This window comes from Mobula birostris, chromosome 1, assembly GCF_030028105.1.
Source record: "Mobula birostris isolate sMobBir1 chromosome 1, sMobBir1.hap1, whole genome shotgun sequence".
NCBI lineage: Eukaryota > Metazoa > Chordata > Chondrichthyes > Myliobatiformes > Myliobatidae > Mobula > Mobula birostris.
This window is the reverse complement of record NC_092370.1, coordinates 231,604,065-231,625,999: the sequence shown is the minus strand read 5'-3', so window position 1 is coordinate 231,625,999 and position 21,935 is coordinate 231,604,065. Positions and strand designations below refer to the sequence as shown.

Sequence of the window (21,935 nt, the reverse complement as noted above, 5' to 3'; positions counted from 1 at the left end):
CAGCCGTGTGTATTTTCTCTTTCGACCTAGTACTTTCCTCAATTTCCATGCTTAGGCATGTCGCCTTCAATCCCTTGTTTCATTTAGAATCTTTCTGAGATATATTTTTGTTTGCAATCATAAATTATCCTGCTAAATGTCTGCCACAGCTCGTCTTTTATCTTGCCTACTAGCATACTTGCCCAGTCCACTTTAGCCACTTCACTCCTCATTCCGTTGTAATTCTCTTATTTAAGTTTAACACACTTGTTTCAGATCCAAGCTTCTTATTCTCAAGTTGAGGGCTGAATTCTATCATGGTGTGATCACTACTTCCTAGGGAGCTCTTAACTCTGAGATCATTTATTAAACCTGTCTTATTACACATTACCAGAGTCAAAATAGCCTGTTCCTTGACTTGTTCTATAGTGTAGTGTTCTGGGAAACTATCCCAAATGTACTCAGTGAATTAATTTTCATGGCCACCATTTCCAATTTGATTAACCCAATCAAAATGAAGATTAAAGTCACACATGATTAATCCACCACTCTTTTTCACTGTCCCCACTCTTTTTTGATTTATGCGCCTTCCTACAGTGTGCCTGCTGTTTGGGGGCCTATAACAACTCCTGTCTTCATCTTTCATCTGATACGATTTAACTTCCAGCCAAATATACTTCTCCCAGACTATACATTGTTACTCCAAAACATTAAGCTAATGAAAGGGAAAAGACAGAGTCTGAAATGTGAGCCTTGGTTCATTCTTTACTTCAAGTGCGGCATGCATGTATCATGTGTAAGCGTCATAACGTATGGAATTAGCTTATTTTTAGAAATAAACAATGCTTAATCAGATCATATATTTACAATATTACCCAAATACTATATTAAATACACAACATACTTATCCTAATTTCTTATCAGCAAAGCTTCACTATCATGCTTTCATTCTTGACTGTCCTTTGTTAAAAGTCAAATTTCAGTGTATGTTGAATTCTCAGCTTTGATTGCCACATAAAACATAGAACTGTATAGCACAGGAACAGGCACTTCGGCCCATAATGTTGTGCCAAACCAGTTCATCAAAGACCCTAAAAGCTAATCCCTCCTACCTACATGATGTCCATATCCCTTCATCTTCCTCATAGTCATGTGCCTATGTAAATGTCTCTTAAAAGCCTCTAATGTATTTGCCTCTACCACCATGCCAGGCTGCGTCACTCCAAGTATCCATCACTCTCTGAGTAAAAAGAGTGTGATCCCCTCATATCCTCTTTGAACACACCCCCTCTCAGTTTCAATGCATGCCCTCTGGTATTAAACATTTCTGCACTGGAAAGAAGATATTCCCTGTCTACTCCATCCATGCCTCATAATCTTGTAAACCTCTACCAGATCTCCTCCAGCTTCCTTAGCTCCAAAGAAAACAATCCTCAATTGTCCAGCCCCATGTGCCCATGGATACATGTAGCGATGGAGCATTCCCTTTCATTGATTTTTGCTCATTTAGATCTGCAGCTCCTAATTTTGTCTTTCTATTATGTTTCCTTGCATTAACTCCACCTTTTGAGTTGATTGTAGTGTTGTTGGTCTCTTGCCTCTTTTCCCCTACTTTCAACTTTAGCTGTTTGTTTTTTTGTTCAATTTATGTTCTCGTTTTTCTCTCCTCCCCACCCCTGTATAGAACATAGAACAGTACAGCACAGGAACAAGTCCTTTGTCCTGCAACACACACAAGATGCTGGTGAACGCAGCAGGCCAGACAGCATCCATAGGAAGAAGCACAGTCGATGTTTCGGGCCGAGACCCTTCATCAGGACTAATTGAAAGAAGAGATCTCTTCTTCCGGTTAGACCTGACGAAGGGTCTCGGCCCGAAACATCGACTATGCTTCTTCCTATGGATGCTGTCTGGCCTGCTGCGTTCCACCAGCATTTTGTGTGGGTTGCTTGAATTTCCAGCATCTGCAGATTTCCTCGTGTTTGAAGTCCTTTGTTCTACAATGTCTGTCTCGACCATTTTCCCACCTAAACTAATCCATTTGTCTGCACATGTTAATCTCTGTCTGTTCCCTGGCTGTGTGTGTGCTTGTCTGTGTGCCTCTTAAACATGGCTGTCATTTTTGCCTCTGCCTCTTTCCCTGGCATTGCGTTCCAAACCCTTATCATTCTCTTTGTAATCAAAAACTCCTTTGAATGTTCCTCTTCTTACCTTAAAACCATGCCCTCTGGTATTTGACATTGCCACGCTGGCAAACAGATTATGACTATCCACCCTATCCCTGCCTCTTTATATTTTAAGGCACACCTATCAGGACACCACTCAGCCTCTGGTGCTCCCGCTAAAATGTTAGTGGTTAGTGTAATGCCATTACAGAGCCAGCAACCCCTGTTCAATTCCGCTGCTGTTGTGTGTAAGGTGTTTCCATATTCTCCCCATGACCACAAGCATTTCTTCTGGATGTTCCAGATTCCTCCCCCATTCCAAAGATGCACAGGTTCGTGGGTTAATTGGTCACATGGGTGAAATTGGCTGATGCAGGCTCATTCAGCCAGAAGGCCCTGTTACCCTGCTGCATCACAAATAAAAAAAATAATACAGCAATCTTAATCTGCTTAGTTTTATAGCTATTCCAGACAACAGCCTTATTAATTTAAGTCCAAACCAAGAGCACTAGCAAGCACCCCAGTGAGGATATAAGTTCTTGTCCTCCTTGGGCTCAACTAATCAGCCTTTAAAGTTTCCATGTTTTCCAAAATCTAAAATCCTGCCATCTGTAGCATTCAGTATGTTTTCATCTTATCAGTCCATCCATGTCGTTCTTGTTAGCATCTGGCATTCTGTACAATCTTGAGGTTACAACTTTTGAAACCAATATTTTTTAAAAGTTTAATTTATGTCCTATCTCCACACATTGAATTTCCAGAACCTTTGTCGCTTTATAAATCCCTTACTTCTGAGGGTATTTTTATATAAAACTTGCAGAGGCTGTATTATTCCCATTTAAAGTGTTGAGAATCTTGTCAGGGCAGCTAAAGGCCACCCTATGGTAACAACAATAAGTTGCCATGGAGATGAGGGAATGTGGAGAGGATAAAGGTGGACACAGGGAGAATGAGGGCAGATTTGACAGAGATATACAAAATTATGAAGAGTATAGATAGGGTAAGTGCAAGCATGGTTTTTGCCACTGAGATTGGGTGAGACCAGAAACAGAGGTCATAGATTTAGGGTGAAGGGTGAAAGGTGAAATATTTACGAGGGGGAGCTACTTCAGTCAGAGGATGGTGAAAACATGGAGAGAGCTGCCAGCTGACATAATTGTACCATTTAAGAGAAGTTTGGATAATTGCATGGATGGGAGGAATATGGAGGGATAGTCCAGGTGTAGGCTGATGGAACGAAGCACAGACTAGATGGGCTGAAGGACTTGTTTCTGTGTTGCATTGCTCTATGACTCTGACTCTATGGCATATACTTGTGTAGCCCCCCTGGCCAGCCTCAGGGATGCTCGGCTCGCTGTCGTCTAGGGAAACAGCCCTCGACCCTGCCAAACTGGGTAATAAGTTTGTGTGGATGCTGTGTGATGTACCCCACCCCGCCCAAATAACAGACAATACACCAGATACGATTAAATGATTTACAGTTTATAGATATTACTGGAACTATATAATTAATAGAGAATAAAATATAAAAGGGAAATAAAAGGCGCCACACTTATCAAAGTTCAATCTCTTCATGCACAAACAGTTGGAGCTCAGGACCCGTCTTCTTCACCCTGCGACCCCTCGGACCACCTCGACCGGTTGCCTGGGACCAACAATGGTGGTCGACCAGACGCTCCACAAGAGTCCTTCTCCATCTCCTCTCCTCGCTGAACGCCCCGCTCGGGGTCCAACCCCTTTAGTGGACTCACAGCACCTGGTCCATCCTCTGTCTCTCTCTCCCGCCTCTGCCCCAAAACCCCACGCGTGTAATATCTTACAAACACACGAAAAGCATAACAACTATCCCAATTGGTTTGTAACATCTTCTTATCAGTAACGTGATCCAAACTGCTAGTGGGAGGACTTTCTCAGCAGATAACATAACAAAGAAGCCCTTTCAATTATAACATAACAAAGAAGCCATTTTAATTAGACTATGCAGTGACATATAAAAAAGAAACCCCTTACACTTGTTATGGGTCAGATCAAAAATGCTCTTACCTTCCCATATAAAGCCTCAGCATCCATGGGTAATTGGTTTGTTCTTGAGTGAAATTCTTACTTGTTCACACTCATTAGATGCTCTGTTCCCTAATCCCACCTCCATGAACGCCTGATCCTTTTAACAGAGTCAGGACATCCTGGAAATTTCAGGGGATTGCTGATGCTATTTTGCCTGAGGTAATTAGTTACCTTTATTTTGCAAATTTTTAACAAAAATGTTCTTGGATGTCTTACAATCTGTGCACTCCAAAAATTGCAGGACATCCAATTATAATAAAATATTTTTGTTCATGTTGTGCATACTAAATTGCAATCAATATGAATATACACTCAGTGGCTACTTTATTAGGAATGCTGCACACCCGCTCATGAATGCAAATGTCTAACCAGCCAATTATACGGCAGCAGTTCAATGCATAAAAGCATGCGGACATGGTTGGCATGGTTTTATGAAAAGTGAAAAGTTTAAGGGGAACATGAGGGGATACTTCAAAGAGGGTTGTGAAAGTGTGGAATGAGCTGCCAGCATAACTGATGCATTCGAGCACGTTTTCAGCATTTAAGAGAAGTTAGGATAGGTACATGTTGATGGTCCTGGTGCAGGCTGATGGGAGTAGGCAGATTAAATGGTTTTAAGACCATAAGATATAGGAGCAGAAGTAGGCCATTCGGCCCATCGGGCCTGCTCCACCATTCAATCATGGGCTGATCCAATTCTTCCAGTCATCCTCACTCCCCTGCTTTCACCCCATACCCTTTGATGCCCTGGCTAATCAAGAACCTATCTATCTCTGACTTAATACATCCAATGACTTGGCCTCCACAGCCACTCGTGGCCACAAATTCCACAGATTTACCACCCTCTTACTAAAGTAATTTCTCCGCATCTCATTTCTAAAAGGGCGTCCTTCCATTCTGAAGTCGTGACCTCTTGTCCTAGACTCCCCTACCATGGGAAATAACTTTGCCATATCTAATCTGTTCAGGCCTTTTAACATTCTGAATGTTTTGATGAGACTTCCCCCCCCCCCCCCCCAAATTTCTCCTGATCTCCAGGGAATACAGCCCAAGAGCTGCCAGATGTTCCTCATACTGTAACCCTTTCATTCCTGGAATCATTCTTGTGAATCTTCTCTGAACCCGCTCCAATGTCAGTGTATCCTTTCTAAAATAAGGAGCCCAAAACGGCACACAATACTCCAAGTGTGGTCTCACGAGTGCCTTATAGAGCCTCAACATCACATCCCTGCTCTTATATTCTGTACCTCTAGATATGAATGCCAACATTGCAATCACCTTCTTCACAACTGACTTAACCTGGAGGTTAACCTTTAGGGTATCTTGCACAAGGACTCCCAAATCCCTTTGCATCTCTGCATTTTGAATTCCCTCCCCATCTAAATAATAGTCTGCCTGTTTATTTCTTCCACCAAAGTGCATGACCATACACTTTCCAACATTGTATTTCATTTGCCACTTCTTTGCTCATTCCCCTAAACTATCTAAGTCCCTCTGCTGGCTCTCTGTTTCCTCATCACTACCCGCTTCCCTACCTATCTTTGTATCATCGGCAAATTTAGCCACAAATCCATTAATCCCATAGTCCAAATCATTAACATACATCGTAAAAAGTAGTGGTTCCAACACCGACCTACGTGGAACTCCACTGGTAACCGGCAGCCAGCCAGAATAGGATCCCTTTATTCCCACTCTCTGTTTTCTGTCGGCCAGCCAATGCTCCACCCATGCTTGTAACTTCCCTGTAATTCCATGGGTTTTTATTTTGCTAAGCAGCCTCATGTGCGGCACCTTGTCAAGGGCCTTCTGAAAATCCAAGAACACCATGTGTACTTGAAGAAAATCCAAGTTTTAGCATGGACTAGATGGGCTGAAGGGCCTGTTTCTGTGCTGTGCTTTGCAATGGTGAAGAGGTTCAGTTGTTGCTCAAACCAAATATCCGAATAGGGAAAATAGGTGATCTAAGTGACTGACCGTGGAATGATTGTTGGTGCCAGATGGGGTGGCTTGAGTATCTCCTGTAATTTTCATGCACAACATTCTCTAGGGCTAACAGAGGGCAGCGCAAGAAACAAAAATAAAACAATCCAGTGAATGAAAGTTCTGTGGGTGAAAATGCCTTTTTAATGAAAGCTCCAAGGAGAGTGGGCAGACTGGTTCAAGCTGACAGGAAGGCAACAGTAAACCGGAGAGCCACACGTTATAACAGTGGTGTGTAGAAGAGCATTTCTGAATGCACAACACGCTGAACCTTGAAGTGGATGGGCTACATCAGCAAGAAGACCACAAACATACACACGCAGTGGCCACTTTATTAGGTACAAGGGGTACATGAATTCCAGCGTCTACAGAGAAGTCTGTCATGTAAAGTTCTTGGAAAAAGAACCAAGCCAACTCAAAATAAATAACAGGATTGACAGACTTGACTAATATGGAGAGACAGGACAAAATGGATTTAGTTGCCTTAGAGCATAGGAGAAAAGGAAATTAAAATACAGTCAATGTAGAAAAACTGTTTTCACTGACAGGAAAGTCAATAACCTGAACATTTGCCATAAGAATTGGCCAGCAAAATGAAGACTTTTGCTCGCTCTCTCTCTCTTTTTATAAACTCCTTTGAAATAATTTGGACTCCAAGGCTAAAAAGGCAAATAAAGCAGATTCAACATGAGCTTTTGAAGAAAATTGGATAAATACGAGCAAAAAGAAACAGTATTGCAGGTCTAATTGATCCTAGGCCTTGCTGTATTCCTGTTCGGGCTACAAAACTTAATGTTCCATATGCAGTCCATTCTGTGTTGTATTGTGTGCAAAGCCTTAACTCCACACGTCATACAAATCAAAGTGTCAATGGCAACAGTTCCCCTGCAAAGATAAACATCCTGTAACTAAAGACCTATAAGTCTCCATGCCCATCCTGCGTGCTTTAGTGAGACGAGGGGAAATCAGATGAAACCTCCTTCCCTCAGGTTTAACTGAGGGAGTTTAGACCATAAAACATAGGAGCAGAAATAGGTGATTTTGTCCCAGCGTGTTTGCTCCATCATTTCATCATGGTTGATCCCTCTCAACCCCATTCTCCTGCCTTCTCCCCGTACCCTTCGGCTCCTTTACAATAAAGAACCTATCAACTTCGGCTTTAAGTACACCCAGTGGCTTGGCCTCCATGGCCAACTATAGGTGAACTCCACAGCTTTACCACCATCTGGCGAAGGAGATTCCTCTTCATCTCTGTTCTAAAGGGACATCCTTTTAGTCTGAGGCTATCCCCTCTGGTCCTAGACTCCAGCACTATAGGAAACATCTCCCCCACATCCGCTCCATCTAGGCCTTTCAATACTTAGTAGGTTTTAAGGAGTTCCCCTCCACCCCCCCACCCCCCATCATTCTTCTAAACTCCGGCCAGTACAGGGCCAGAGCCATCAAATGCTCCTTATAGGTTAGTCCTTTCGTTCGTGGAATCATTCTCATGAACCTCCTCTGCACTGTCTCCAATGCCAGCACATAACTAAGGGGCCCAAAACTGCTCACAATACTCCAAGTGAGACCTCACCAGTATCTTATAAAGCCTTAGCATTACAGCCTTGTTGTTATATTCTAGTCCTCTCAAAATGAATACTAACTTTACATTTCTTTTTATCGACTCAACCTGGAAGTTAACCATTAGGGAATCCTGAGCAAGGACTCGCAACTCCCTTTGCACCTCTGATTTCCAAATTTTCTCCCCACTTAGTAAATAGTCTAGGCCTATATAGCTTCTACTAAAGTGCATAACCATACACTTCCCTAATTAGACCAGGTAACTCGCAATTCTCCTCTTCACAGGTTCCAGCAACTTTTAACCATCAACAAGGTCAGTGTTCATTTCTCCATAGTGACTGAAATTGGTGCAAATGTGTGCAAATGTCTTAAGAGGAAAAGCTGAGCAAGCTAAGGTATTTTTCTTTGGTGCGAAGAAGGATGAGAGATAGAGGTGTATAAGATCATAAGAAGTACAGATTGAGTAGGTAGCCAAAGATTTTATCCCAGGGCAGAAATGGCTAATACACGGGGGCATTATCTAAACGTCTGTTCGGTGTTGCAATCCATTACTTCCACTGGCGGTTCATTCCACACTTGAATCACCCTCCAAGAGAAGAAGTTCTGCATCAGGTTCCCGTTAAATATTTCACCTTTCAATCTTCACCTATAACCTCTAGTTGTAGTCTCACCCAACCTCAGTGGAAATGGCATGCTTCTACTTATCCTATCTATACTCTCATAATTTTGTGTACCTCTGTCAAATCTCCCTCACTCAAGGAATAAAGTCCTAACCTGTTCAACCTTTCCTTCTAGCTCAAATTCTCAAATCCTGACCGCATCCTTGTAAATATTCTCTGCACTCTTTCAATCATATTGATGTCTTTCCTGTAAGTAGTTGACCAGAACTGCTCACAGTACTCTAAATTTGGCCTCACCAATGTCTTGTACAAATTCAACATAACATCCCAATCGGTGTACTCAGTGCTCTGATTTATGAAGGCCTATCTTTAGCCTTTGAGTGGCCAACTTGCCCCCCCCCCCCACCACTTGCCTTGGCCCAGTTCCTGACCTCGCCCCCTCCAGCTTCCTGATCGCATTGAATCATATTCAAGAGATTGCAGATTTGGTCCACTGCCACTCGGTGATGGTAAGGAAACAATATTAATTAGGCACCTAGTAGATCAGTAACTTTAGCAGGAGCTCTATTCTTATTCTTCTGGGGTACTGCATCTATGTCCCGAGGATCCTTCCATTGAATATTAGGATATTTGCCTCTGTGAGACCAAGAATTTTGCTTGCTTTGCCAATCTGATGGACTTAACTATCTTCAGATTCGAATAGACGAAGCTGAAGGCTTTCCTGTTATTGCAGCCATTTCAAGTCACGATGAAGGGTCTTGGTCTAAACGTCAGCTCTTCATTTCTTTCCATCGATGCTGCCTGAGCTGCTGAGCTCCTCCAGTGTTTTGAGTGTGTAACTCTGGATTTCCAGCATCTGCAGAATCTCTAGTGGTTATGGTTTGCAGCCATTTCAGTCTGGAAGTTCATGGAAGAGCGAAAAACGGCACATTAAATTGCAATTTAGCAAATGGTAAATAAGGCAAAAATAATAAAAGAAAAGAGACTAAGGAATTAAATGGCAAGGCATTCAAGTTTAGAGAACCCATGTGATTTCCAAGGACAAGCAAGGAGACAATCATTAAAGATTAGTCAGAAATGGCCCTTTGCAATGAAACAGGCAGCACCTCATTCAGAACCAGTAACAACAGCCATCAATCACAAGCAAATCTTTACAAAAGAGCTCATTATATCATCCAGGAACCCATAACAAATACACAACGACGGCTCATATCATGACTCTCCATCAGAACTGAACACTTTGAGTCGAACACTAATGCATAATGAGAAAGCCTTAAGTAGTGATCTGAACTACAGAAGGAAAAACACTTAAATATATTATTGCCCATTTAGTGGGAAATTGCATTCCATTTCACCTCGCCTGAAATGTATGATGCATGTACAAAATTGTTATCTATTCATTTGCACAAAGCCAAATGACACTGAAGAACAAAAAAATTAAACACAAAAACTGCACACACATTCCCATCATCGGGTCATTCATCTGTCATTTGATGTAGAAATGAAGCTGCCCTTATAGACAGCATGAGTCTGAAAAAGACTGGCAATAGCTAGTCTGCAACTTAACTCTTTTATTCTGTTAGCTTGACCTTCAGTAGATTTTTGTTAGCAAGAATATTAGCCTCAGTTTTGATATTTTCGATTATACTCTCAAGCGAACTTGAAAGGAAGATTTGCAACACTGGCTCAATATGTTCTTGAAGATTTCAACATTGAACCTCCTTCCTCTGACTATTCAATATACTTCAAAAAAAATCTACAGTACAGGATTAATGATGACCAGGATTCAAAATTTTTTATTGTCTTCCTTTATTACAGAAATAAATGGGCACGTGGCCAAGCGGTTAAGGCATTCGACTAGCGATCTGAAGGTCGTGAGTTCGAGCCCCAGCCAAGGCAACGTGTTGTGTCTTTGAGCAAGGCACTTAATCACACATTGCTCTGCGATGACACTGGTGCCAAGCTGTATGGGTCCTAATGCCCTTCCCTTGTACAACATCAGTGGCGTGGAGAGGGGAGACTTGCAGCGTGGGCAACTGCCTATCTTCCATAATCCTTGCCCAGGCCTGTGTCATGGAGTGTGAAGACTTTCCAGGCACAGATCCATGATCTCGCAAGACTAACGGATGCCTTTAATTACAGAAATGTAAAAGAGAATGAAATGATTGTTGCTCTGGATCTGATACAGCATTAAGAAAACAATAAGCATAAAAAATCAATGCTATAGAACACTATGAGTGTGGCCACATATACGTAAGATTAGATTGTATGCAGAGACTGTATCGACATAAAGTGAGGCTAGGTACAACAGTATCTGAACATAAAGGTGACATAAAGAGAACAATGTCCATATAAAGTTCTAACTTTGCTATGATTTTTCAAATTGTGTTTGATTACAAAATAAATCTGGACTTTTAAGGCAAACCCAGAGAGCTGCAGAGGGTCTCTTTAACCAGAGACCATTGCATGACATTTATACTGTGAGGCTGCTGCCTGTGAAGAGTTTGTACATTCTCCCCATGACTGACTGGGTTTCCTCCGGGTGCTCCTGGTTTCCTACCACAGTCCAAAAATGTACTGGTTGGTAGGTTAATTGGCCTTTTTAAATTGTCCTGTGATTAGGCTAGGATTAAGTCAGGGGATTGCTGGGTGGCAGGTCTTGAAGGGCTGGAAGGACGCATTCTGCACTAAATCTCAGAGCGTATAAAAAGCATTCCAACCTCCTTTCTTGGAAGTTTTCATATTTTATTGTTTTACAATGTTGAATCACGGTGAATTTAATTTGGCTTTTCTGACACTGATCAACAGAAAAAAGACTGTTTCATGTCAAAGTGAAAAGAGATCTCTAGAAAGTGATCTAAATTAATTACAAATATAAAACACGAAATAATTGATTGTATAAGTATTCACCCCCTTTTAATATGACACACCAAATCATCACTGGTGCAGCTAATTTGTTTTAGAAGTCACATAGTTAGTTAAATTGAGATCACCTGTGTGCAGTCAAGGTGTTTCAAATGATTGTAGTAAAAATACACCTGTATTTGGAAGGTCCAACTGCTGGTGAGTCAGTACCCTGGCAGGAACTACACCATGAAGACAAAAGAACAATCCAAGTAATTCTGTGAAAAGGTTAATAAAGAACACAAGTCAGGAGATGGCTACAAGAAAACTTCCAAATCACTTAGAGTACAGTTAAGTTAGTTATCAAGAAATGGAAAGAATATGGCACAGCTGTAAATCTGCCAAGAGCAGGCCATCCTCAAAAACTGAGTGATCATGCAAGAAGGGGACTAGTGAGAGAGGCCACCAAGAGACCTATGACAACTCTGGAGGAGTTACAAGCTTCAGTGGCTGAGATGGGAGAGACTGTGCATACAAAAACAGTTGCCTGGGTATTTCACCATTTGCAGCTTTATGCGAGAGTGGCAAAGAGAAAACTACATGAAATCTTGACATGTGTAAGACTCAGAAGTCAGCTACACATCATTAAAAACACACCAACCCTACTGTGAAGCATGGTGGTGGCTGCATCATGCTCTGGGGATGCTTCACTGCAGTAGGTCTTGGAAGTCTTGTGAATGTAGAGGGTAAAATGAATGCAACAAATACAGGAAAATCCTGGAGGAAAACCTGATGCAGTCTGCAAGAGAACTGTGACTTGAGAGAAGATTTGTTTGCCAGCCAATGACCTCAAGCATAAAGCCAAAGCTACAGGCAAATGGCTTAAAAACAACAAAGTTAATGTCCAGACCTCAATCCAATTGAGAATTTGTAGCTGGACTTGAAAAGGGCTGTTCACTCACGATCCCCATGCAATCTGACAGAGCTTGAGCAGTTTTGTAAAGAAGAATGGGGGGAAAACTATAGTGTCCAGATATACAAAGCTGATAGAGACCTATCCACACATCAACAAGGCTGTAATTACTGCTAAAGGTGCATCCACTAAATACTGACTTGAAGGTGGTGATTACTTATACAATCAATTGTTTTGTGTGTTATATTTGTAATTAATTTAGATGACTTTGTAGAGATCTGTTTTCATTTTGACACAAGTCTTTTTTTTGTTGATTGGTGTCCAAAAAAAACAAATTAAATCTACTGTGATTCAATGTTGTAAAGCAATAAAACATGTAAACTCCTGGGGATGTGTGAATACTTTTTATAGGCACTGTAATAAATAAATGAAAAGCTTTCTGCACCAATTGATGTTGCTACAGGTGGAGATGGCATTTATTTATTTATTTTTATTAGAGATATAGCACAGAAGAAGCCCTTCCCACCCAATGAGATGCACTGCCCAGCAACCCAGCTATTTAACACTAGCCTAATTACAGGACAATTTACAATAACCAATTAACCTACTAGCCGGGATACCTTTGGACTCTGGGAGGAAACCTGACCACCCAGAGGAAACCCATGCGGTCACGGGGACGATTTATAAACTCATGGATGCCACTAGAATTGAACTTCTGAAATCCCCCTCAAGCTGTAATAACATCACGTTAACTGCTGTATTACTGTGTAGTTGTGTTGGCACGTGGCCAAGTGGTTAAGGCGTTGGTCTAGTGATCTGAAGGTCGCTAGTTTGAGCCTTGGCTGAGGCAGCGTGTTGTGTCCTTGATCAAGGCACTTAACCACACATTGCTCTGCGACGACACCGGTGCCAAGCTGTATGGGTCCTAATGCCCTTCCCTTGGACAACATCAGTGTCATGGAGTGGGGAGACTTGCAGCATGGGCAACTGCCGGTCTTCCATACAACCTTGCCCAGGCCTGCGCCTGGAAACCTTCCAAGGTGCAAATCCATGGTCTCACGAGACTAACGGATGCCTATAGAATATATAGAACAGTGTAGTTACATGAATAACGATTTCATTTGGTGTGTGCCTGTTATCAGAAAAATGTCAGGTCTATAAATGGAGTACCAGTACCATTCCAAGCTTTACACTTAATAATTCTGAATTATTATTATTAGAGATATTGTTTTGGTTTTCCCTTGTTCTTCCTCAATAGACTGTGCAATTATTTGATCTGTATGACCAGTATGCAAGATGAGATTTTCACTGTATTTTGGTGCATGTACCATAATATGCCAATACCAAGTTTGCCATGATTTCACCTGGACTCTCTGTCTCTGTTGTTTCCTCCGTGCATATAACAGTGTGATAGTGACCAGGGGAAATCACTATTTTTTCTGATTTTTTCTGACCAGATAATGGCAAAAAAAGAGTTATGTGAGCCACTCTTAAGTGCTCTACAACTCATCTTCTCAGTCTTATTTATTTATTTATGCATGTATTTATCTATTTATTTGTTTTCTTGTTTTTGTGTGTGCAGAATTTATCTTTTGTACATTGGTAGTTGGACACTCTTTGTGTAGTTTTTCATTGATTCTATTGTCTTTTGTTCTATGAATGCCTGCAAGAAAATGAATCTCAGGGTAGTGTATAGTGACATATACATACTTCGTTAATTTATTTTGAACTTTGAATTTTGAACTGACTTGTGTTATGTCCGTGGTAAGATTCTTTAATAGCAGATTAAAGGATTAGATGGGATTGGACATTTGTTCCTTATATCAAAGGCATATCAGAATGAATAAAATTGTCTTTCTTTTTATACTTCCCAAAGTTGTTTTAAGTTTCTCCATTACTTGCTAATATTTCTTCCAGTCTTGCAAGGCTGTTCTCTGCCCTTATCTGCTGGTGTGTGTGCTGAGATTTGGATTTCTCTCTCAAAGTTTTTCCTAGCTGCCTTCCTCTCTTTAATATCTCTTTCACCAAGTAATTAGTCAGTTATCTTTATATGGCTTGGTGTTAAATTTTGACTGAGTATTCCTAAAACGCACAACTTGGCTGATGCTATTGTTATTGGGAAGCAGGTTGACTGGTTTGGTAAGTGAGACAGAAGACACTGATTATGAATGAGCACATTAGCCATTTATTTACGGACAAACAGTAAAACATTTGACCAAACATCTAAGCCACCTGAAGTTACAAAGCTGCACGCTAATCTTTCAGTAACACTTCTCTCTCAACAGGTCTCTCCAAGTTACACAACTACAAAACTAAGCATTCAATAAACAGATACTTAGCTAAGTATGTGCATGGGCCCTTCTATATCTGCAGCACACTTTCCCAATGGTTGTACAGCACTGGTGACAACCTCAGTATGAAGGTAAGCTCCTGGAGACAAGGGAAAGAGCGCTTGTCTATCGCACATGCTATTCTTATACCCCTGAGGTACCCAGAACCAGACACCATTGCCATGGTGAGAAAGGCAACCGATGGGAAATAGCTGCTGCATCTTTCAAACGGGCCAGTCAATGCCCAGCGCAGCAGAAGCGGCCGTCAACCGACAAGTAAACTAACCCTTCATGTTACAGTTATATTTTTATAATGCTGCTTACATTGTAAATTCATGCCTGTATTTATTTATTTATAAACTTTTTATCTGTCATTTAAACTCTTAACTTTATTACTTTTCAATTTATATATATAATTTATTTTTAACATAATTCTTTCTTTAAAATTGATAAATATTGTTTTTGTAGCATATCACACTCTGACCAACACACCACAGCAAATTCCTAATACATTTAAATGAATATGGCAAATAGAATTGATCCTTGATGTAATGGTACCTGTGTGCATGTGAGGCCTAATACATCTTTTGTCCACATAATAAGTTAACATAATCTTTTTTTTTTTGGCACTTGTTCATCCTAAATAAAGTACAAATGACATTTTAGCTTTACCCAGTTGATATTTTTATGTACTGACTAATTCATATTTTATAGTATACTTATTTTGTAATCTGTATTGGCTGTCAACTGAATTAGAAGCGAATGACTGCGTAAATAGTGGAAAGCAGCAGGAACAATTGAAATGCTGTCTGAAACAAGCCAATGGATTAGGTCTATAAAAAGCAAAGGATGCAGTCAACAGTTAAGATGTACTGCATGGTGCTGTTTAACACAGTGGGCCTTAAATTCACTGGAAGTATTCAAGACAGGAGGATATACTGAGTACATGAAGTTGAGATGGTAGATGTTGTTGCCACAGTACGTAATAATAATCAGGCTATTGGAGATCAAATCTAATGCAACAAAACAGCTCCAATAGGCAAATGACACAGCTTGATGTACAAGCAAAGCAACATAAGGAAAGAAACGCAGATTTTGGAAACCTGAAACTTAAAAAAAACTGAAAATACTGAAAGCATTTAGCAGGTCAGGCAGTATCTGTGGAAAAAGAACTATAATTAGGAATTCAGGTCAAAGAGTTTTCATTTGAACTGTTAGATGTGCACACTTCAACCTGAAACATCTGCTCCATGTTTCCAGCATTCTATGGTTTTTGGACATACCACAAGACTACTCAATGCATTAATTTCCACTAAATATCTCTCTTGGGATTTGAAGTACAATAAAATACCTTTCGTGTGTCTGTTTAAGGAGGGATTTGCCATCTGAGAAGATTATTAATTTCTCCAATAAATAGGTTGATTTATGAAGAAAGACTTAGAATTGTTGTGTTTGTATTCAGTGGAGATTAGATTAGAAGAATAAGCAGTGATCTTATTGAAATTTATGTTTTTAGAGGGTAGATACTGTAATGGGGAACATTGTAACTGGAAGGCAGAGTTTCAGAATAAACATTCACCCATTCAAGATGGGAACGAGGAGGTTTTAATTTCCCACACAGCATCCTGACTTTTGGACTTCCCTACCCAAGAGAGCTCTGGAGACTGAGTTTTAAGCATATTCAGGGCTGAGATGGTGAGCTGAGGGATATGAGGTGAAGGCAGTGGTGAGTCAGCAGGAGAGTGGAGTTCAGGCCATCAGATCAACTGATGGCTTTGAATGCTAGGGCAGGGCTTATGGATTGTTTGACCAAAGTTGGCTTTGTACCTGAGGCAATGGGCAATCTGCTCGAGGAAACCAGTAGATTCGGCTGCATCTGTGGGAGAAAAAGAACTATCCTATCAGGTCAGCGGTAGGTGATAAGAGTGGGCTCCCTTTATCTTCACCCCTCTGACTTTCAATACAGGAGCCCCTCAGGGGTATGTACTAAATCCCCACCTTTACTCGTATACCCATGACTGTGTCATCACCCACAGCTCTAGTCTGCTAATTACATTTGTCGATAACACTACATTGATTGGCCTTATCTCAAAAAATAACGAGGTGGCCTACAGGGAAGAAGTCATGTCTCTGACACAGTGGTGTCAAGAAAACAACCTCTCCCACAATGTCACAAAAACAAAGGAGCTGGTTGTGGATTACAAGAGGAATGGAGATGGGCTAACCCCTATTGACATCAATGGATCTGGGGTTGAGAGGATAAACAGCTTTAAGTTCCTCGGCATCCACATCACTGAGGACCTCACGTGGTCTGTACACACCAGCTGTGTGGAAAAAGACACAACAGCGCCTCTTTCACCTCAGGCGGCTGAGGAAGTTTGGTATGGGCCCCCAGTTTCTAAGAATTTTTTACAGGGGAACAATTGAGAGCCTCCTGACTGGCTGCATCACTGTCTGGTATGGGAACTGTACCTCCCTTAATCGCAGGACTCTGCAGAGAGTGATGCAGACAGCCCAGTGCATCTGTAGTTGTGAACTTCCCATGATTCAGTACATTTACAAAGACAGGTGTGTAAAAAGGGCCCGAAGGATCATTGGGGACCCAAGTCACCCCAACCACAATCTATTCCAGCTGCTACCATCCGGGAAATGGTACCGCAGCATAAAAGCCAGGACCAACAGGCTCCAGGACAGCTTCTTCCACCAGGCCATCAGACTGATTAACTCATGCTGATTTGAGTGTATTTTATGTTACATTAACTGTTCTATTTATTATAAATTATTATAAATTACTATGATTACACATTGTACATCTAGACAGAGACATAACGTAAAGATTTTTACTCATGTATGTGAAGGATGTAAGAAATCAAGTCAATTCAATTGAATTCAAAATCAACATTTCGAGTCATAATTCTGCATTAGGACACCTGGTTGTGGCCAAACTAGGGGCATGGAAATAGAGCTGGAAGCTATGTGAATTTGCATCTTACATTCTTGCGAATCGTGTGTCTTTTTCCTCATTATTAAATCCTGCTTAATCATAGACAGTTTTCTGATTTTAAAAATATGATTTATTTTGAGGAATATAAATTTTCTCTGTGGGTTATTTTATCCCCAGGTGCTTAAGTAATTTGTTGTCTTTTAATGCTTATTTTAGTTGTCTTTTATACTGCTAAGTGCACATAAAATTAAATTACGTGCCTAAGCACTTGCACTTTAATTTTGCTTATGGCCCTTTAGCGAATAATGAGACCTTTTATACTTAAAAATTGTGGAATTGTTGGGTGGACTGATGGTGTAAAACACTTGCTGAGGGTTTAGTAGCTCTTTGTGCACATTTATTTCTCGGGGATGACAATGAGTAAAATTAGTATCATCAACAACGTTAAAATTCTGTGCAGAGCACGTTCAGGATAGTTCGGACAGCTGATTAATCATCTGTTTGCTGCTCATTTCTTTAAAACGCTGAACTGAATAGTCCAGCTTCGCTCATCCGTTCATCATCGGCGAGGCTTGTGAGAAAATCGATCAGTGCGAGACACGTGATGTGGCTCTACATGCATGGCCTAAATGATAGGTGGAAGAGGTAAAGGGCTGAAGAAGAAGGAATCTGATAGGAGAGGCAAGAGAACTGTGGCAGAAAGGGAAGGAGGGGGCACCGGAGAGAGGTGATGGTAATGTTAGGAGGTGGGGTGAGAAAGAAACTAGCATGGCGAATGGAAGAAGATAAATGGAGAGGGGCATGCTCCAGCATGTCCGCTTTATACGACAATATTTTTTCTTCCAATTATGTTATTTCTAGTATAAACCTGTATAATTTATCTTTAATTTATATTTTTCTTGTGAATGTTGTTTGCTATTCCATGCTCTATCTCAATAAATAAGTAAATCGGATGCTATGTGCCTGCGACGTTGCTGCAATATATTTTATATTCCTTATGACAATCAACCCAAGTTTGATTTTGTATTAATTTGGTGACCTGAATAATGTTCTCCTGTTTTGTACCCACTCACTCTCACATTAAGGCTCCTGTTTAAACTACATGGATTATGTCAAAGCTTTCACTTACAGATGAATGGTGATCGACAGGTTTGTAGTTTTGAAGCTCTGTGAAATTCGGTGAAACGTTGACATTTCAGTCTGACCGGTCTCTGAAGAGGATTAGAATGAGAACAGTGTCTGACACTTTTTACCCTGTGAAGTGGCTGGGACAAAAAATAAGAAAAATTCAACTGTGAAAAAAAATCCAGCCTACCTGGGAGCATTTTTGGATGGAAGGTGAATCTTCTGCCGTTTGCAAATATTCAATGGCAACTTTGACTTCTGCATGTGCAGCTTAATATGAGAAACACTGCAGTTGCCGGTATTAATTCAACACTCCTTCAGGGGATGCACTCGTTTGCAGCCTTCTCCAGTTGATGTTTCCATGCAGAGGTCCTTGAATGTGTTGCATTTAATTAATTCAAACGAGTTTTAATGGTGTAGCAAGCCATAATTACTACTTGGCAAAGGACCTAGCCCTGAATATTCCTTTTACTTATGTTCATTTATTTTTAATTATTTAGACATACAACGAGGAACAGGCCTTTCCAGCCCAGCAACCCACCTATTTAACCCTCGCTTAATCACAGGACAGTTTACAATGAGTTACTAACTTGAAAGTCTTTGGACTGTGGGAGGAAACCAGGACACCTGGTGCAAACCCCCGTAGCCGTGGCAAGTCTGCAAACTCCTTACAGATGGTGCTAATAGCACTGTGCCACTTCTAGGGTATTCCTCACCCAGATACAACTTCATTTGCCGGTTTGAGGTGCTGCAGCAGCCTTTAGCATGATGCTTGACAGTGCTAGTGATCTGGGTTCGATTACTATCAGCAAGGAGCTTTTACCTTCTCCCTGTGACCCGGTGGGTTTCCTCTGGGTGCTCCAGTTTTTTTCCACACTCCAAAGAGATATGGGTTAGTAGGTTAATTGGTCACAGGGGTGTAATTAAGCCTAACAAGCTCGTTGGGCCTGAAGGCCTTCTTACTTCAGTGTATCTCTAAATATAAATCGAAAGGGAGAAAATTTAGCTTTTCTTCCAGCATTTATGAGTTTATTTTGAATTTTAAGTACTTATCTTCCTGTCTTACACGCTTTTAAGTTTTGATGAATCTGCTACGAGTTAACCCCGGTGCTTTTTAAATGAAAGGAGGAGTGTTTGAGTGCTCTGGGCCTGTACTCACTGGATTTTAGGAGAGTGAGGGAGGATCTCATTGAAACTTTATCGAACGTTGAAAGGTCTAGATAGAGTGGACGTGGAGAGTCTAGTACCAGAATAGAAGGACATCCCTTCAGAACAGAAGAGGTAGAAGAGGAGGAAATTCTTTGGGCAGAGGTGGTGATTCTGTGGAATTCATTGCCACAGATGGTTGCAATGGCCAAATGGTTGGGCATAGTTAAGTCCGAGGTTGATAAGAGATTAGTAAGGGCATCGAAGGTTACAGGGAGAAGACAAAAGGATGGGGTTGAGAGGGTTAATAGAATGGCATGATGGAATGGCAGAGGAGACTCGATGGGCTGAATGGCCTAATTCTAACATGGAAAGTGCTTCCACCTGTGTTCAATACATGAACATTCATTCAGCACATTGACTGAACTGAACCCATGTCCAGTAAACTAAAACATCAGTAATATGTTATTGGCTGATGCTTAAGCACTCTACATTTTAGGAAAAAAAGCATGCGTGGAATCTCACTAGGATATAAGCAAAGCAAATTAAATCCTGTTGGCAGTGAATTAATATTTTAGTTTCTGATCTTAATTTGCATGATATCATTCAATAATTAATCACAAAATAAATGAGCTAATTATTTCCTGCAAAAATATTTAGACGCAATGAAACAAAATATTTTGATGTGTTCTGATTTTTTTTTGACAACCAGTGTGACTAAACTTGCAGTTCATTTTCTTAATGGTACAGGGTGTGTGCATTCATATCTACCTCAGCTATTTCCCATATATGATAAAGGTTCAAATAAATCTCTCTCATGTACAAACTAATCTGTAAAGTCAATTCCCCGGCATTGTGGAATAAATTAAATCAACTGACTTGTGACCCTTGTGTTCCATGAATGTTAAGGAGGGAAGTATGTTTGTAAGTGGAAATTGCTTGACAATAGACATAGTCCTGTGGTTTGAATTGTAATGAGAGTTTTGCCGACAGCAAAAGTATATTTGCATAGGAAATCCTGTGAGCTTCTGTGCTATTTAAACAGACTGCATTGTATTAAACCAAAGCTGTAGTTTTCATTTCTTTCTTTGGTCTTGGTGTGCCTTGGGATAGCTGGGTGATCCCATAGAAGTAATCTCCAAGAATACTGATGTGTTTGGGATGTGACTTGTTACACTTGTTAACATCTGTTCTCCTAAGTGATTGAGCATCTGTATTTGCCATGTGGTTGTGAATGTTTTTTTTATATGTAGGACCTGCCGATATTAACGGAAAGCAAAACAAAACGTTGATAATCTGAAACAAATCTCTCAAATGTCTGAAACACTTGGGGCAATTTTGTGAGAGATTATTTTTAAACACAGGAGATTCTGCGGATGCAAAATGCTGGAGGGACTCAGCAGGCCAGAGAGCGCCTATATAGAGGAATAACTAATTGATATTTTGGGCTGAAACTCTTCATCAGGACTGGAAAGGGAGGGGGGATGAAGCCAGATTTTTGAACTGTTATTAAGTCACATCATCTATTAGGATGAACACAAAAAATCCCCTTGTACTATAGACAAAACAAAACACTGACACCTCAAGTATCCTACCTATCACTCATTCTTTTAAGATTGTTGAAACAGGTAGTTGGATATTCATCTGATTTATGTTCACCGGACCTTAGGCATGACTTAATGGGCTCACTTCCTTGTATTAGTGGTGACTATTTTTCAAAAGTACACCCTTGTTCTTGAAGTTCTTTGGGACATCTTGAGAATATGAAACATTTCATACAGGTGAAGTGTATTTTTCTTCATCTGTTCGGTGTGAACAAGATCTTTTATCCTCATGTTTTTAAATTGCTTGTGGATTTTAAGTCATTTACATGACAGTTTGGGTGAATTCCTTAAAATGTTAATTTGCCTGCTCTCGCAAAAGATGCTCTGTAATTCGCTGTTTACAACATGGTGTTTTCTAGGATTAAAGTGATTGGAGGTTTTAGACAATGTATCTTGTTTTATTTATGTAGTTTTTTTAACAAATTCACGCTTTAAAAACATTCAGAGGAGATTTAATTTGCATCAAACATTGCATGCAGCTTTCTCCTGCTATAAATTTAGCTATTTAAATGTTGCATTGTAGTTTGCCTCACAGTACAGGGGACCTGGATTGAAATCCCGCGGACGCCTGTGAGAGTGATGCACCATTAGTACATGCTCCAGAAGACTGGAAGTAGAGTAAATACTGAAAGGCTTTTATTTGCAGTAAAATGTGACCTCC

At 40.6% G+C, this 21,935-nt stretch overlaps 1 protein-coding gene across 1 annotated transcript in view; it reads left to right on the top strand.

The window, feature by feature from the left end:
- Positions 1 to 21,935, top strand: part of nrxn3a (neurexin 3a) — a 2,269,325-nt gene that overhangs the window by 55,295 nt on the left and 2,192,095 nt on the right. The gene's annotated exons all lie outside the window — the stretch shown is intronic.